The sequence below is a fragment of the Salvelinus fontinalis genome, chromosome 8, assembly GCF_029448725.1.
Source record: "Salvelinus fontinalis isolate EN_2023a chromosome 8, ASM2944872v1, whole genome shotgun sequence".
NCBI lineage: Eukaryota > Metazoa > Chordata > Actinopteri > Salmoniformes > Salmonidae > Salvelinus > Salvelinus fontinalis.
Genome location: NC_074672.1, coordinates 13,564,248 through 13,583,212, shown reverse-complemented (window position 1 = coordinate 13,583,212; position 18,965 = coordinate 13,564,248). Strand labels below are relative to the sequence as shown.

The 18,965-nt window shown below is 42.1% G+C and overlaps 1 protein-coding gene across 3 annotated transcripts in view; it reads left to right on the top strand.

The window, feature by feature from the left end:
- Positions 1-570: 570 nt before the first annotated feature.
- Positions 571-18,965, top strand: part of LOC129860632 (proto-oncogene tyrosine-protein kinase Src-like) — a 43,309-nt gene continuing 24,914 nt past the window's right edge. For all 3 annotated transcript variants that reach the window (XM_055931228.1, XM_055931227.1, XM_055931226.1), the window contains exon 1: positions 571-1,011. The gene's annotated coding sequence lies outside the window, so the exon portion shown is untranslated. The remainder of the gene's footprint in view (positions 1,012-18,965) is intronic.

Genomic DNA, 18,965 nt, shown 5'->3' with positions numbered 1-18,965 from the left:
TTCACAGCGGTTTAGATGGTACAATGATTCTCTACTACACTATACTTGCTTGTTTTGATTTGATTATTTCCAGGGATACACAACATCCTGAAATATATGTACATATGTTTGTAATAAAGAATAATATATTTCTCTTGACCGCGTGATGCTGAATTTAAAAATGGCTCAATTTACGCCACTCTCCCATATATTGTTTTTCTATATTTAGCCTATTGCCCTAAAATGAGAGCATATTTTCATTAACCTAAACATTTCGACTCAAGGACTGTGCCCAAAGTAGATCCTTTGATTTTTAATGACCTGCAGTGAGAAATAGACAAATTACCTGTCAAATTATAATGCATGATTATGTATAATAAATGCATATCTAATTGTGAACATGACCCGCCTTATCCCAATCACAGCCAATGGCAAAATTGTGGATACTTCCAAAATAGAGCATGTGTGTGGACTCCCCCCTTTTTGCGGGCGGTGCTCAAATGCGGAACAATTCAAATGAGCCTTAAGCTAATTATGCAAAAACGGTCTATTAGGTCTCCATAGTCAGCTGTCCTATACTCCAAATCCCTCCCCTTACCCCCTCCTATCCCACCCTTTATGTTTTGGTCCTGAATTCTCTCTGCTTGTGTGTGTGATTTACTACGCGCAGCACTGAACGCATCGCAAAATCTAGTAATTTCTTAGGCAATTGTCAACCTGCTTGAAAGCCTACTCCCTTTCATAATTATTGGGATTACAATTATTGCTGCAATCAGACTAGTTCTGACTGCCTACGTACAGTAATTCTCGGGCATTCCCCGTCATGACCTAGCCCGCCCCTCTGGTTGAATGGATGGGAAACCTCATTAGTTCAACCATAGATTCTCTGCCGTGAACGTCGTCTGTAATCTGTTATCATTTTTGGGTTTACTTCGATGACGGATCTGTGTATTCTGTCGTTACATTTGATGAACTATTGTCCATCTGGTAAATAAACGAGCAACGGCAATACACTGGTTGGTACGCGTTAGGGTAAGTGACTTGTTATTTTGGTATACGATGAAACCATTGATTGAACAGAAACAATGTATCACAAATGTATCCGGTCAGGCAATATGTATTGAAATGCATTTTGATCTCAACAATTCTTCTGGTAGGCTACAGTTGATATGAAATAGCTCGCTGGATCAGGGTGCTGAGGGGCTTTCAATCCAATAAATTATTTGAATGCAAGTATGTTAATTGTGTGCTTACCAATTTACATAGATATTCAGTAGCTAGTACTAGGATTGGGACACAAACTCCATTGACCATCACATCGTATTTTTCGATTAGCTACATTTGTATGCCAATATGTAAGTCAATCAACAATACACTAGTGTGTGAGGGGGATGATATGTTATAAGGTGTTGATATACACTGACTATACCAACCATTAGGAACACCTTCCTCGGAACAGCCTCAATTGGTCGGGGCATGGACTCTACAATGTGTCAAGCGTTCCACAGGGATGCTGGCCCATGTTGACTCCAATGCTTCCCACAGTTGTAAAGTTGGCTGGATGTCCTTTGGGTGCTGGACCATTCTTCATACACATGGGAAACTCTTGAGTGTGAAAAACTCAGCAGCGTTGCAAGTTCTTAACACAAACTGGTGCGCCTGGAACCTACTACCATACCCCGTTCAAAGGCACTTAAATCTTTTGTCTTGCCCATTCACCCTCTGAATGGCACACATAAGCAATTCATGTCTCAAATGGCTTAACAATCCTTTAACCATCTCCTCCCCTTCATCTACACTGATTTGAAGTGGATTTAAAAAGTGACATCAATAAGGGATCATAGCTTTCACCTGGATTCACTTAGTCAGTCTATGTCATGTATACTCGGTGTATAGACCGGTCTCTGCCGGTGCCTATGTCCTATTTCCTAAACATGGGCTGTGTTATATGCTCAGGATTAGTGTTATCCCACTCAAGGTGGCTGGCCCTCGCTTCATATTTTTTGCCAAACCCACTGGCTCCAGGTCATCTATAAGTCTTTGCTAGGTAAAGCCCCACCTTATCTCAGCTCACTGGTCACCATAGCAGCACCCACCCATAGCACGCTCTCCAGCGGGTATATTTCACTGGTCATCACTGGTCATCCCCAAAGCCAACTCCTCCTTTGTCCGCCTTTCCTTCCAGGACTGGAACGAATTGCAAAAATCACTGAAGCTGAAGTCTTATCTCCCTCACTAACTTTAAGCATCAGCTGTCAGAGCAGCTTACAGATCATTGCACCTATACATAGCCCATCTGTAAATAGCCCACCCAACTACCTCATTCCCATGTTATTTATTTTTTGCGCCTTTGCACCCCAGTGTACCTACTTGCACATTTATCTTCTGCACATCCATCACTCCAGTGTTTAATTGCTATATTGTATTTATTTCGCCACTATGGCCTATTTATTGCCTTACCTCCCTAAGCTTACTTCATTTGCACACACTGTATATAGACTTTTCTATTGTGTTATTGACTGTACGTTTGTTTATCCCATGTGTAACTCTGTGTTGTTTGTCGCACTGCTTTGCTTTATCTTGGCCAGGTCGCAGTTGAAAATTAGAAATTGTTCTCAACTGGTCTACCTAGTTAAATAAAGGTGAAAAAATAAAAAAGATGACTTAGACAAATATTGACTCTTAATGAAGCGGTATTCTAGCATGTCTAATTCCTGTTTTTGAACATACGGAATGAATTATGTTTTCCCGAGTTGAGTATGGCTATAAAGAATAATGACATTAAACTCTAGGTTTCAGTGTTGAGATGTAGGGAGTGGTCTACACTTGATGAAGTAATGGGTTTGCCTGTGCCTCATGGCAATTGAATGTACCCAACACAGAGTTGTCATAGTCCTTAAGCATGCACACATACATTACGCAGTATACATTCACTTTATTTACACCCTGCTGAGTGTGTTGTCTTGTACCTTTTTGATTTGCCTGAAGGCAAGATATTGTGTGAACAAAGGCAAAAATCAAATCTGAAATCCAGAAATTCACCCAGAATTTAGAATCACAAATTTGCCAAGGAATTTCATTCTATTGAATTCGCCAGAAAATGGTCAACTGTTCATCGATTATTAGATGACTTGAAAACACATCATAAATTGAATATGAACTATGAACCATTCAGTTGTGTGCTCTGTGAGGAGGAGAATGAATGTAGAGAGCATGAACAGTAAGCCTATGTCTCTTTCTCTATTATTGAGGAATTATGTTGTTTGGCAGAGCATTCTGAAGCTGTTAACATCTCTGTATAGGCTATATCCCTTCCAAAAATCAGTTAATCTGTCTCCCAAAATCTGACACGCAGATTTACGCTCCATGGATATTTAGTTCTACCGTTGTAATGCCCCAAAGCATACAATATGACGAGAAGAGCACTGCAATCTTTTTAGTCACCCTTTATTTTCCTCCAGAAGATTTCATTTAAATGTGCTTCTTTTGTAATAAAACAATGGGATATCTCAATTTGATTTTGCTGCTTCCTTGGGAGCCATCCTCACTCTCTACATGTCTTTTCAGCTGGCCAGTCAGGCATGGTGGTGAAACACTCGTGACTAACTGAATCTTCCCTGGCTGATTTGGGGGCCATTGTCGAAGGAAAGGCCTCACAGACAGAACTTAATGCCCCTTGGAATCCTATGAAAGAATGTCATCCAGTGAAAGCTTTGGAGCTTTATGTTGGTTCCGATGAGATCACTGCAAAGTGGCTCTTGAAGCAGAAATTCCTGTCAATTGGTGGATTGGCCCCTTTGTCCCCCCTATATACTGAATCACTCTGTCTGACAGGGCAGTACACTACACTGGGTCTGGCGGTAGTCAATGACTTGCTTGTTTCCGAAGCCAGGCGTCCAAGCCTTGAGAATGATCTGCCTCTGAAACAAGTTGTGACTTCCTTTCATAAAATGTCTTTGTGCTCATAATGAAAAAGTAAAATGGAAAGGGCATTTCGACAGGCCTTGTAGATCTACTTGAGGAGTGACTCCATTACCATGAATCTCACTTGAGGCCGTCTAGTATGTACAGTTTTGACCCTATATTATTGTCTTGAATTGGCGTGTTAACCTAATTGGGCTGTAGGAAGCAAACTGGGCAAATAGAATGAAAACAGAACAGTCTAGTTAGTTTTCTAGTGTCGATCATTTCAGGTGAGTTGCTCCAGGTCACTTCAGGTCAGAGGAGGATTAATTTGAGGAAACTTCTAACTACTTAATTAGCGATAATATTATGAGTAGGGGTCTGGTTTTTGGGACCGAGGAAATGGATAGAAATTATGAACAAATGGTGGGATGATGAAAAGAATAACCCATACAGAAGTATAGACACGTGCTGTTTTGTTGGTCCAAGTAGAACAGCACAACGTTCCCTGATATCTGATGCCAACAATCCCCCTAAGTTTTGGCCTTCGGATGTATGATTCACAGTCACACTGCTCAGTGCAGTTGTATTGGTACTTTGGCTAGCTGACGCGAGCACTGTGACTGTGACAGCCTCTGAACTCATTGAATTTTTCATGTGGCAGACGCACACTCAGACAGACACCAAACTTCTGTTGCTCTATCTGGCCCAGTTTTGGTGCTAATTAGTGCCCAGCGATGTTCAAGGGCAGCCATTTTATGAGGGGAATGGAAATACCACCTGTTCTCTGTTTAAGCAGACTTTGTTTGGGGTAGTATTTCCATAAATGGTGGAAGAGGACAACTTATTTTTCCTTTTATGTAGGCCTATCCTTATTTAAACAGGGCAGACACATATAGATTGACATCTGTTTTTCAGGTGATCCCTGGCCAAGTGAGCCCTGGCCATCTTCACAGAGCTGGGTGGGGGTGTCTAAGCCTTATTGCAATGTACTGACAAAGCTTCATGTAAAAGTGTGTTTGTGAACGTGTATGTAAAGGGAACCAAACTTGTGACCTGGAGTGTTACCAAGTTACAGGTTGCAGTCAACTGAGCAGTGAACACCCTGCACGATGTCACCTGAGCTACATAAGTAGATTTACGTAAGGGTGCACAATATGCAAAAGTCAAACCATTTGTTAAATCAAAGTTGTTAAAGTGTTTGGCTTAGCAACCACTGTATATGATAATAAGAATGGAAAGGGGTTGCACAGATAGCAGTCACTCACCCAGCCCTCTCTGCATGCAGCTATCTGAGACCCTGTGGCTGTTCCTGTGGCTGGAGACATTTGAATTGAATATCTGATTGTGGTTCATTGAGCGGAATAGAACAGAGGAGGGACTGTGTCCTCTCAGCCCTCCCAGGGTTTCAGGCTACTGAGGCTAGTCACTTCCTGTTCTGGCCTAGCCTGTTCTGTGAACAGGGTGACAGGGGCCGTACTTCTCATCTCAATCACTCCACTGTTGCAAGGGAGTGCGGACGGGAGGGTTATCAGTCAAAATGTCTTGTGTGTATTTTCTTCTCACTCCCCCCACTTGTCTTGACAGGAAATGGCTCCTTTGCATTCAGAGGTGTCTCTCTGTCTCCGTGTCTTAATGCAGTCACAGCTGGGCCACTAAGTCAAGTTGTATGACTGCTTGCGGCTTCCTCTTTTCCAGGGCTCCCTTGAAAATGGGACTCACCTGGTTGATAAATACAATTTTGAGATGCTGGACCAGCCTTGGTCTTTGTTCCTCTGCCCTGCCTGAAAATCACTATATTGGAATGGATTTTATGTAAATGTTGTATTGACAGAATGTACCTCTCAAGTTGGACTTGCTATCCTTTACCCTTGTAAAGTGACTGAAAAGACAACACGGAACCTTTTTTTTTGTCTGTACATTTCAATATGAGCACAAGAGGATGTAGGTAGATAACACAATCTCAGATCCCCTCATTTACAGGGGAATGGAAACACACAATTCTCCTTTCTGGATTCACTGTGTCACTTTAGTGTCTATTGTAACAAAAGACATACCACACCTGCATCACTGTGATTCCTGTGAGGGCTATTTGTTGACAACAACCACTACTAAGCCAGAGCAGGTCAAGGAGAAACAGATAGGGGAATTATCTGTGAGTGGGAATGGAATCAGTCATGCTTGAAAAGCAGCCTTTATCTATAACTGAAAACCTGTTCCACTCCTCAGTCCTCACATGGACAGACGAGCAGTTTTCCTGAGTGGTGGCCTTAGTTGCCCCTGAGTGCCCTGATGCTTATCTGTGTGAGTGCGAGAGCTGCTCCCTGGGGTCCTCTTCCTCCTCATCAGTCGTCTGAGCTGAGCAGCAGCAGCCACGCCCTGGGGACTGGAAGCTATACAGCTGGTGGATTTATTAGTGCACACTGTAGCAAAACATTATGCAATGAAAAGCTAAGCATTTCTTATTGGATAAGTCCAGGTAGTCCCTCCATGTTGCAGTCTGTTTTCTTCTATTTAGTGCCTAATGAACATGGCCCTGCTGTCCCCTACCCGAAGGAAGTTGCCCCTGGTCCTCACCCCTGAATGGCAGTGTTAATTTGAATATTGAAATCAGGCTCTGTGGTGAACAAAGGCTGATATAAAAGCAATGGAGGATATCGCTCCATTGATGGGGCCCTCAACCTAAAATCAGTCATGGAAATGTTATGTTTTGATGATCATGCGCAATTCCACGTTAACGGAATTTTCACTTTAAACAGATTTTTTAAAAGTTTAAGAAACCATACAACTCGCACAAGGACTACTTTTAACAATTTACACAATTGTTTTAATATATACATTTATTGGAATGACTGTGCAGATGCAAAGTTCGTTAACAGTTTGTGTCCACGTTTTCCAAAAACTCTGTTAAATATATGCGCCGAATTAATAAGATTCAATGATGTCGGCAGAAAGAATGGACATCGTTGAAAACATCTAATTTCATTTGTCACATGCTTTGTAAACAACAGGCATAGACTAACGGTGAAATGCTTACTTACGGGCCCTTCCCAACAATGCAGAGAGAGGAAAAAAATAATAACATAAGGAATAAATATGTAATGAGTAACGAAAAGTTGGCTATATATACACAGCATACCAGTAACATGTCTGTGCAGTGGTACGAGATAATTGAGGTAGATATTGGTAGGGGTAAAGTGACTAGGCAACAGGATAGATAATAAAACAGTAGCAGCAGTGTAGGTGATGAGTTAGTGCATAAAGGGTCAATGCAGATAGTCCGGATAGCTATTTAGTTACCTATTTATCAGTCTTATGGCTTGGGGGTAGAAGATGTTCAGGGTCCTGTTGGTTCCAGACTTGGTGCATCGGTATTGCTTACCTTGCGATACCGATGTCTATGACTTGGGTGGCTGGATACTTTGAACATTTTTAGGGCCTTCCTCAGTGCCTGGTATAGAGGTCCTGGATGGCAGGGGAGCTCGGCCCCAGTGATAAACTGCGCCGTTTGCACTACCCTCTGTAGCGCTTTGCTGTACGATGCCAAGCAGTTGCCATACCAAGCGGTGATGCAGCCAGTCAAGGTGCTCTCACTGGTGCAGCTGTATAACCTTTTGAGGATCTGAGGGCCCATGCCATATATTGTCAGCCTCCTGAGGGGGAAGATGCGTTGTCCTGCTTTCTTTACGACTGTGTTAGTGTATGTGGATCATGTTAATTCCTTAGTGATGTGGACACCGAGGAACTTAAAGCTCTCGACCCGCTCCACTACAGCCCCGTCGGTGTGTGCTCGGCCCTCTGTTTCCTGTAGTCCACGATCAGCTCCTTTTTGTTTTGCTGATGTTGAGGGGGAGGTTGTTGTCCTAGCACCACACTGGCAGGTTACAGACCTCCCTATAGGCTGTCTCATCATCGTCGGTGATCAGGCCTACCACCATGATGTTGTCAACAAACTTACCGATGGTGTTGGAGTCGTGCGCTGTCCTGGGTTAACAGGAAGTACAGAAGGGGACTAAGCACACACCCCTGAGGGGCCCCCGTGTTGAGGGTCAGCGTGGCGGATTTGTTGTTGCCTACCCTCACCACCTGATGGCGGCCCGTCAGGAAGTCCAGGATCCAGTTGCAGATGGAGGTGTTTAGTCCCAGGGTCCTAAGCTTTGTGATGAGCTTGGAGGGCATTATGGCAATGAACACTGAACTGTAGTCGATGAACAGCAATCTCACATAGGTGTTCCTTTTGTCCAGGTGGGAGAGGGCAGTGTGGAATGCAATAGAGATTGCGTGATCTGTGGATTTGTTGGGGTGGCATGCAAATTGGAGTGAGCCCAGGGTGTATGGGATGATGGTGTTGTTGTGAGCCATTACCAACCTTGGCATTACCAACCTTGGCCAATTTCATGGCTACAGATGTGATGCTACGGGCAATAGTAATTTAGACAGGTTACCTTGGCATTGTTGGGCACAGTGACTATGGTGGTCTACTTGAAACATGTAGTTATTACAGACTGGGTCAGGGAGAGGTTGAAAATGTCAGTGAAAACACTTGCCAGCTGGTCAGCGCGTGCTCTTAGTACGCGTTCTGGTAATCCGTCTGGCTCTCAGCCTTACTCACTTAGCCGGAGAGTGAGGTCACACAGTCATCTGGAACAGCTGGTGCTCTCATGCATGGTTCAATGTTGCTTGCCTCGAAGTGAGCGTAAATGCATTTAGCTTGTCTGGTTGGCTCGCGTCACTGGGCAGGTCGCGGCTGGGTTTCTCATTCTAATCTGTGATAGTTTGCAAGCCCTGCGACATCCAACAAGCGCCAGAGTAGGATTCGATCTTAGTCCTGTATTGATGCTTTGCCTGTTTGATGGCTCAATGGAGGTCATAGTGGGATTTCTTATAAGCGTCCAGATTAGTGTCCCGCTCCTTGAAAGCGGCAGCTCTATCCTATAGCTCAGTGCGGCTGTTGCCTGTAATCCATGGCTTCTTGTTGGGATATGTACGTACGGTCACTGTGATGATGTCGTTAATGCACTTATTAATGAAGCCAGTGACTGATGTGGTAAACTCCTCAATGTTATCGGATGAATCCTGGAACATATTCCAGTCTGTGCTAGCAAAGCAGTCCTGTAGCTTAGCATCTACTTCATCGGACCGCTTCCCTATTGAGCTCTTTACTGGTACTTCCTTTTTGAGTTTTTGCTTGTAAGCGGTAATCAGGAGGTTAGCATTTTATGGTCAGATTTGCCAAAGAGAGGGCGAGGGAGAGCCTTGTATGCTTTTCTGTGTGGAGTAAAGGTGATCTAGAATTTTGACGCCTCTAGTTGAACAAGTTTGGCATGCTGGTAAAATGAGGTATAACTGATTTCAGTTTCCCTGCATTAAAATCACCGGCCACGAGAAGCGCAGCTTCTGGTTGTGCATTTTCTTGTTTGCTTATGGCCCTATACAGCTCGTCGATTGTGGTCTTAGTGTCAGTATCAATTTGTGGTGGTAAATAGACAGCTACGAAAACTGGTAAATAGTATGGTCTGCAGCTTATCAAGAGGTATTCTAACTTAGGACAGCAAAAACTCTGGACTTCCTTAAAGGGTAGGTAGCATAAATATAGCCACTTGTAACATATGGATTTGCATTAGAATGCGCATCAAAAGTCCCAATGCAAAGTTACACTTCACTTTTCTATTCAAATTATTACATAAAATTTATCAGAATGCCGAAGTCATGCCGGGGAAAAAAATGTATGCGGGGTGTGACGTAATATGAAGGACGCGGCAAGCAGCCTATTCCCTATATTGTCAACTCCAACAGAAATACCTTAAAATGTATAACTTCTAATTGTTTGCTCTCATGACTACTGGTTTCAATTGAATTTTCCGCCAACTTACAAGCAAATAATTTATGAATTTATAGTTACAAATCAGTTTGCAAGATTGCTAGCCAACTAGCCTGCTAATTTTTGCTCTACCAGCCTGCTAACGCTACATTAGCACTGCGTGAGTCAGACAGTTGCTATCAACACCTAGCTTACAGCTGCATTAAAGTAAACCAAAGTTTTGGAAATATATCACCAGTTATCAAATAATGTTACTGGTATATGCTGTTATCTTGGCCAGCAAGCCAGCCAGCTAAAGTCAGTTATTTTAGCCTAGCCAGATAACTAGCCTAGCTCGCCAACCACCAACCACCACAAACCAGACAACAACTAGTTTTGACGGCATTTTATGTTTTTGAATAATAAAAGTTCTAAATATGCTTAGTTTATGACCAATGTTCCCTCTAATTTATTTTCGACACTGAGGAAATTTCACGTCTGCTGAGCGCAAACGTGAACGTTGTGAAAATTCTGCGCAACTTCCAGCCTACATTTACTGTAAACACTGAGGCTGAACCCGCTTTAAGTTACAGTTTCAGAGAGGTCAAGAAGGCTAATGTGGCTATTTGTTCATAATGTCAGCCTACCGGAGTGGTCTACCATAAAAAAAATTACAAAATGTATCCCATAACATTTTATTATGGAAGTAGCTGTTCTATCCTTCAGCCTACAGTAGCAGCCAATGTGTGGTGTTCAATGTAGGCCTACATTCCATGAGACTTTTGAAAAGAACATGCAGGGCTTGACATTAACCTGTTTATCCACTTGTCCTTCAGACAAGGAGGTGACTGAAAATGTTTGATGCAAGAAACCACTTTAAAAAATAAAATGCATTATTATTCCATACCATTATTACAGAGAATCAAATAAATCATGCTACCGTCTGCCTATTGGCTACTTAGCCTATTCAAGCCCATTTAAAATACAACTCTGCCCCTTTAAGACCAAAAAAAAAGCTCATTACCCTACTCACTTTTCAAAGATGTCTAGAAATGTACACGTTTTGTGCTCTTGTAGGAAGCAACCACTCCCCCATTGCTGATTACAAGTTATCTAAAACTGGGCTAATAATTAACTAACTATCAACGGATATGAGCACACGTGGCTACATGCAGCTCTCGCTTTGATCTCAAAACAAGCGCATCTACTCACGACCGCTCATGCTGTAAACACAGTCAAGTTCAAAGTGAATGGCACAGATCCATATATGGCAATGGTATAGGCCTATTGCAGCTCTGATTGGTTATGCCTCACCGGTCTGTGTAACATTATGCCTACAACAAAATCTACTGCATAGTTAGTTTTGCCCACTAAGTCTTGCATAGTTTGTTTTGTTTCTGGTATGTTGCGTTGAAAGTGGCTAATATTGCGTTGATTCAATCACAATTCCAACAGTAAAGGGAAAAGCTATAGTGAATGTTTCTACTTTTGTAGAAAGATAATTTATGTTTTTTGACTGTTCTGTTCTGCAGGATAGTTATTGTCTCATTGAGGAAGTGCTCTTGTCTGAAGCCTCAAGAGGAAAATATAATCAAAGCTTTAATTATTTCCATGCTAATTACGAACCAAACACCGATTCAGTCGGTTCTATAATATATGCCATTTAGCAGACTCTTTTATCCAACGAGACTTAGTCAAATGTGCATACATTTTACGTATGGGTGGTCCCGTGAATCGAACCCACTACCCTGGTGTTACAAACACCATGCTTTACCAACTGAGCTACAAAGGACCACAGTTCTAAATCCAAACATCCACTAGTCTGAAGAAGTCTGTGTTGTTGACGAGAACAACGACCAGTCTTCTATTAATTCTGCTTATTGTTTTTAAGAATGGAAACACTCCCGTAACCTTTTTCCTACTCTAAGTTATTGTAAAACGTTTCTATGGCCTGTGGCATCATGAACATCTATCCACATCCTGGGTGTACGGTGTCTCTACCTGTTCCCAGAGCATTCCTCATGTGGGGTGTGTTAGTGGGAGAGGAGATAGGACCTGCATTATCCTCCAATCTACATTCCACAACCATGACTGGGGCTGCCTCACTCTCTCTCACTGTTGTAACAAACCTGAATGCACAGACTGTACGTAGACACACAGCCCGCCCAACAAACCGACCCACTACACACACACAAACCTGGTTATCTCATTCCTCATTCCTGTTGATGGCTCATACCTGTAATGGAGACTCTAATATTTGGGCCTATGTGTATGCACACATGTGTTTAGAGTTGCTGTGAACTGCCATTTTACATTTTATTCACTTTTCCTGATGGATTTCTCCAATATATTATAGACTATATATACAAAGGTATGTGGACACCACTTCAAATTAGTGGATTCTGCTATTTCAGCCATACCAGGTCCCGTGTAGCTCAGTTGGTAGAGCATGGCGCTTGCAACGCCAGGATTGTGGGTTCGATTCCCACGGGGGGCCAGTACAAAAAAAGTATGAATGTATGTACTTGTAAGTCGCTCTGGATAAGAGCGTCTGCTAAATGACTTAAATGTAAATGTAAATGTAATACCAGTTGCTGACAGGTGTATAAAATCAAGCACACAGCCATGCTATCTCTATAGACAAACATTGGCAGTAGAATGGCCATGGAGCTCAGTGACTTTCAACGTGGCACCATCATAGGATGCCACCTTTCCAACAAGTCAGTTTGCCAAATGTCTGCCCTGCTAGAGCTGCACCGGTCAACTATAAGTGTTGTTATTGTTAAGTGTAAATGTCTTTCCTCTGTTGCAACACTCACTACTGACTTCCAAACTGCCTCTGGAAGCAACGTCAGCACAATAACTGTTTATTGGGAGCTTCGGGAAATGTGTTTCCATGACCGAGCAGCCGCCCACAAGCCTAAGTTCACCATGCGCAAAGCCAAGTGTCAGCTGGAGTGGTGTAAAGCTCAACCCTATTGGACTCCGGATAAGTGGAGACGCGTTCTCTGGAGTGATGAATCATGCTTCACCATCTGGCAGGCTGACTGACAAATCTGGGTTTGGCGGATGCCAGGAGAACGCTACCTGCTCGAATGCATAGTGCCAACTGTAAAGTTTGGTGGAGGAGGAATAATGGTCTGGGGCTGTTTTTCATGGTTCGGGCTAGGCCCCTTAGTTCCAGTGAATGGAAATCTTAACGCTACAGCATACAATGACATTCTAGACAATTCTATGCTTCCAACTTTGTGGCAACAGTTTGGTAAGGCCCTTTCCTGTTTCAGCATGACAATGCCCCTGTGCACAAAGTGAGGTCCATACTGAAATGGTTTGTCGATCTTTGTTGAAGAACTAGACTGGCCTGCACAGAGCCCTGACCTCAACCCCATCGAACACCTTTGGGAGGAATTGGAACTCTGACTGCGAGCCATGCCTAATAGCCCAACAGTGCCCGATCTCACTTGTGCTCTTGTGGCTGAGTGGAAGCAAGTCCCCGCAGCAATGTTATGGCATCTAGTGGAAAGCCTTCCCAGAAGAATGGAGGCTGTTATAGCAGCAAAATGGGGACCAACTCCATATTAATGCCCATAAACCTTTTTGATGAGATGTTCGACGAGCAGATGTCCACATACTTTTGGTCTTGTAGTGTATATGTTTCCCTGATGGGGCTTCAGATTTCAGAGCTACATGGATTTTTCTTAATGGTAACAGTACTAGGCACTGCTGCCTAGATCAGAAGTTAAATGGTCAAAGCCCTGAGTTACTGAAGGATGCAGCGCTCTCGGGTCTCTGTGGATGCTAGCTGGTCAGATGTTAGCTCAGCTGCTCTGATGTTCCCTCCTTTTGAAATAAGATTGAAAAGTGCTAGAAACATCATTGAAGGGTTATACTTCATAGAATCTCAGTGCGTTCTGTAGGCTTTGTAACATGTTTGCTAGTTCTCTCCTTTATTATCCTATATTTCTGCCCTTGTCATTTATGTTGCATAGTTTTGGTAATCTGTTCTGACAGTGTTTATAATGTGAACAAGCAAAACCGTAGGGAAGAAAATACATTGGTTATATTTTCTAATACATTTCTATACAGATCGGTGTGGTTTTCAACTACTTGTAGTTGACTAGTTCAGTAATATTTGGGAAGCAGGCAAAGAGGATGTTTTTCCTTGTCATGTGCCGTAATAGGCTGTGGATGAAATTAGTTTATTTTATAAATTTTCCTTTGAGAAAAAATAAGAAACCTGCACACTACTCTTATAGTAACACTGCTCTTTAATTAGCTTTACGTATCGGCCTCACGGCCTTCGTCATAGCTTTTGAGAGTTTTTTGTTTTCCTAGAGATCTTAATGATGAAATGCCTATGCATGTTATGTTGTGAATATGAATATGAATTATGTCCCCATTTCAGATTAATCTGACGTTTTTCTTGCGCTGTACCCAATGATTTATGAAAACTTGCTTGGTAGGTCGATGTCCTCATTGTGGTTTTACAGATGTGTTTAATATGTTTTATGTACACACTTTATGTGAATATTTATGAAATGTCTAAAAATGTATGTCTACATAAGGGTGCTAATTTTTTTAAACTCACAAAAGCTCTGACGGAAGGCGGTGAGGCTGGTACGTAAAGCTTATTAAAGAGCAGTGTGCAGGTTTCTTTCTCATTTTATTCAACTGTTTCCATGCACCTGCAAAAAAAATAGCTCAGATGTGCGAGTGCCTTTTGAATTATACATTTTCCTTTGGAAATCTCTTGAAAGGATAGGAGAACGAGACAGCAAAGGAGTGAGTAAGAATTGGGAAAAGCTAAACCCTTAGAATTATGTTTTTCTTCTGCCTCACTCTCACTCACTCTTCTTGTCCCTCAAACACATGACCACAGATCATCAGTCTCTGTGCACATAATAACCATATTCAGATGAAGGGAAAGAGATGGGGAGGATATGTGATTGTTTGGGGGCAATGGCAGAACAATATAGGGAACCCAAACATTATACATACTTCTGGTAAGGCTTCCAGGATTCCAAAGTGAAGCTATGGCTGAGCAGATTTGAAACAATTCAACACTAAATCAGCCATTCTATTCTTAGTGTAAATGATTTCATTTCACAGGATTTGTTTTTGATCGGAAGCTGTAGAGATGGGTAAGAAATGGCACTTCTGTAGCCAAATATCATATTCATCCATTTTGTTTGGTATTTAAGTATTACATTGCCTGATGTGGTGGTGCATTTCTCAGTTATACAGTTTAAAGCTGTTATTTTTTACCCAAAGTCAACCTTTAATAGACCAATAAGAAAGAGTTCCAAACCTCTCTGCCAATAGCAGCTAGTTTTCAGTTTTCCCTTTCCTACTTAGACCACTCACAAGATGCCAAACACCCAAGGGCAGCAGCACATCAAGGGTACCACTGATGCAACTCATCACTATGAAGTTGTGCAGCTGTTACTGTATGCCAGTGATCACAGAGAGGCGTGATCACTTCTCCTTTGACACCTTGCATCGTATTTATTTACTTTCTGAAAATAGACACGCCTTATCGCACCATGCGGTTAAGTTTGAACCAGGAAGCTTCAGCTGCTATTACGTTTCTGCTCATTCTTTTAAAAGCTTTTTACTGATGCATCAAGGGTGCATCATCGCTTCAATCGAGCATGTAAATATTTTCCCATAGCCTCTCCCCCTCCATCAACGCCTCTGACATCGCATTGCCTTAGTGGATGACGAGAGTAGCCAGCGTGACATCATTGTTTCCTTTCATTTTTATCATAAGTAAACTGATTCAATAAGACAGATGAGCTCGTTTTACAACGGAAAAAACCCTAGTGAGTTAGGGTTGGAAGAGGAACTGCCAAGATGAATTTTAGTTGGAGTTTGACTACCTGTTTCAATACGAACCACATGCCATATTCGTGCCCAGTAGCACATGTCCTAGCAAAATTATTGCTTGAGAAATTGATCTTTCCTAAAAAGCATTTATTTGTATTTTTAAATACCATTTTTTAATTCTAAAACGAGCATGGTAAGGTACATATTTGTTACGCACAAAAGAAATCTAATCTTTAATTGGAAATTCTGCTGAATTACATATCGATGAACCATCTCTTTAAGATCCTTAACTCTCAATGCAGGAGAAAGTGACTAAGGCTTTGGGTTGCTTGCTTCAGTTTCTTCTATATTTATCTGAAGATATTTGGCCAAGATAGCAGCCATGAATTCTGAGCCCTGAAATCAAACACACTTTTGTATAAAGACTGTTTCACAAGATTACTGTAACTGAATAAACTGCTTTTATAACGGCTTAATCTTTATGGCTTCTAGGGCTGACCCCAATTTAGTTGACTGGTCGATTGTTTGTTTGGTTATATGTGTGTATGCAAGCAAATTTAGTCTGTTTTTACATCCATTGAGAATTACAATAGTTCCTCAATGTATTAGATTTTATTTGAGCTCTCTCCCTTTCGATAAGCATTCAGCGTGAAAGGGAAAAATGTCATGCTCTGATCCAGTGGAAACGTCATAAAATAGGCTTCTTATCAGTGCTTGACTTGGACTGAAATCGGTTCTGGTAATCATTTTTGGTGCTGGTACTGTTTATATTTAGGTGCAGGAGCTCCACAATACTTTTGAGCTAATATTCTATAAGAGGAACAGGAGCTCAACAGGAGCTTCTGCCCAAGTCAAGCACTCCTTCTTATCCCTTGTGCAAATAGTCTACAGCTGTGTCTGTCCCAAGCTCACTGGCTCAGGAAACTCTGAGGGCCCAGAATATTTGCTAGTGCAAGCTTCTGCCAGACCCAAGTTAATGGTTGATACAATGTTTCAAGTTCGTTGCAGATAGGCCATGTGTAGCCAATGCGATTTATAGGATATTTATTTTCATCATATTTTCTCCCTGCAGCTGCAATGTAGACAAATTTTTAAATAGTTGGCAATGGCAGTAGAAATTCATTTTTAGGTTTATCATTTTCATTTAGATTTGGATAGAAGTTTGATTAATCACATGACAATGATTTTGAGATATGAAGACGTTATTATAAATTAATTGAAACTGTTTCATGGAAATTTCCATATGAAAACAATAACTGGAAAGCAGATCTGTAGAAACGCTAAGATAAATTGGCATTATACATGAGAAAGGTTGTCGACTCCTCGTGTAGCCTATTACTGGCAACTTCAGGAGAGTAATGGCAGAATCTGTGAAAGCCAGCAGGAGCAGGAAGAGAATAGTTGGGTCAGGTGAAGTTTTATTTTTTTATCTAGATATCTGAAACCCTCTTGAGGCATCAAACCATACGCTTAAAGCATCAGACAAGCTCTATATATAGATATAGATATACTGTATATAGTTGATTTTATTAAAACACATAGGGTGTGTCTATATATGGGAAAATACACATTTGAACATTTGAGTAATCGATTGGTCAAAAGAACAGACTACTTTCGGTCTACCAATATTTTTTTTAGTTGGACAGTCCTAGTGGCTTCACTACTGCTCTGAAGCTGTCCACATCAGTAGTGTTTTTGTTTGCTACCTCCTTATTAGTTAAGCAATGATGATCACTTTTGGCTCTCTAGGAGTTACCTCTTTTTGATAGTCTCGTGATTCAAAACAGTCAACCAATTTTTGTTTTTCAATTCCAAAATCAGTCAACAGCTTGAACCTCTTACGGAACCTTAGAGACGGAAAGAGTCATATTTTGTAAATCCACTTCCCAAACTTGTGTAAGCTAACCATTTTTAATTCTCCATGTGTGTCTCTTAAGAGCCTCTTATAAGCCACTAAGCCTGGTACAGCAAAGTCTGAGTTGGGATGGTTGTAGCTACGCCTACGGCTCAGTAAGTCAGAGTTGCGTGGGAAACAGTGCTGTGCTGCTGTCTAACATGGGATTGTACCTCGGTGTGGGCTAAATCTGTGGATGATTCACACACAGAGCTGCTGTGGGACTGGGGCTCGTCTCCTACTGTGTGTGGCTCAGATCAGATGGACCAGGCTTGCCTGGGTGGGAGGCTCACTGCAGGGATGGAGAGAGACTGGCGTGCTGCGCTCTGCTAGCTCGGCTCAGCTCTGCTCTTGCTTGCCACACTCTCAATTTGGCCACAGAATAGTTTTGTCCTGGAATGACTATGCCTCTGAATCTTGGTTGCAGAGAGCAGGGATAGTGCTAGAAGTTGCTCCACTCTGCTCTTGTAACACTCTCTAATTTTGTCACAGGATACTTTGTGATGCACGATATTGATGTGTCCTATGTTGAGTAACTTGACTGAATTATAAGAGCATAGAGAATGTGGAGTGGTATAAGTTTGTGCTTTGAGAGGTGGGGTGGTTCTGGTAGAAGGAGGGAGGAATGAAGCAAAGGAGAGATGATTAAAGAAAGCAAAAGGAGGGTTGAGAAAGTGAAATATCCTACTTTTTTGTTGCTCTACAGTAAGTGAAGTACCTTTTCTTGTTTTACTTTTTTTTTTACTAAACTCCTGTTTAGGTTCTTTCAGAAAACTCCCTCCCTCCATGACGTCACAGGAACTGTCCTCTGAACTAATCCCTTCTTATACAAAATGGCCCAGATTATTTTTGAGTTGAGCCTAAATTCCCAAATGATTTAATATGTGTTGCAGTGAGATTAAGAACGGGTGATAACAGGCCTTTGGAAAATCCATGGATCTGGGAACCCTGCCAGACCAGTGGCTCATTTGTTGTTGTGAAGTCGTAAATATGAAAGGCCTGCCTGAAGAGACAGGGTTGTAAAGGCCAACCAGCCTCAGCCTCTGAGCCTTTTTTGAGGGCGAGAGAGATGTCACTCGCACTCATGGTCACACTGACAGGATGTTTTGTTTTAAACCGAAGGTGATGTGAACTTAAACTAATCTTAACCCCCCCCCCCAAACACACACATACTTGAGCAGTGAACGGGTTCAGGACTCTACGCAGTACAGTAGACTCTTAAGAGACTGCTGGGAAAAGGAAAGTGGGTAAACGCTGCGTCCCAAATCGTAGCACTGCCGCAACACGTAATATTTTACCGCAAACTCTGCACCAGAAGCGAACTCCTTCCTCTGCTACTCTTTTGTCCAAATGAGGCTACAATACATTGAGTTTCCCAAATGGCACCCTATCCCCTATGTGGTACATTGCTTTCGACCGGAGACATATGGGCCACTTTTTTAAGGGGAATAGGCTGCCATTTGGGATGCAGACTGTGTTTTTACAGGACTCTCTGGAGATCAAAACATAAATGGAAAGAATTTTCTGGGTGATTTCACTTCAGTGGCTCTCAGGACATGACCG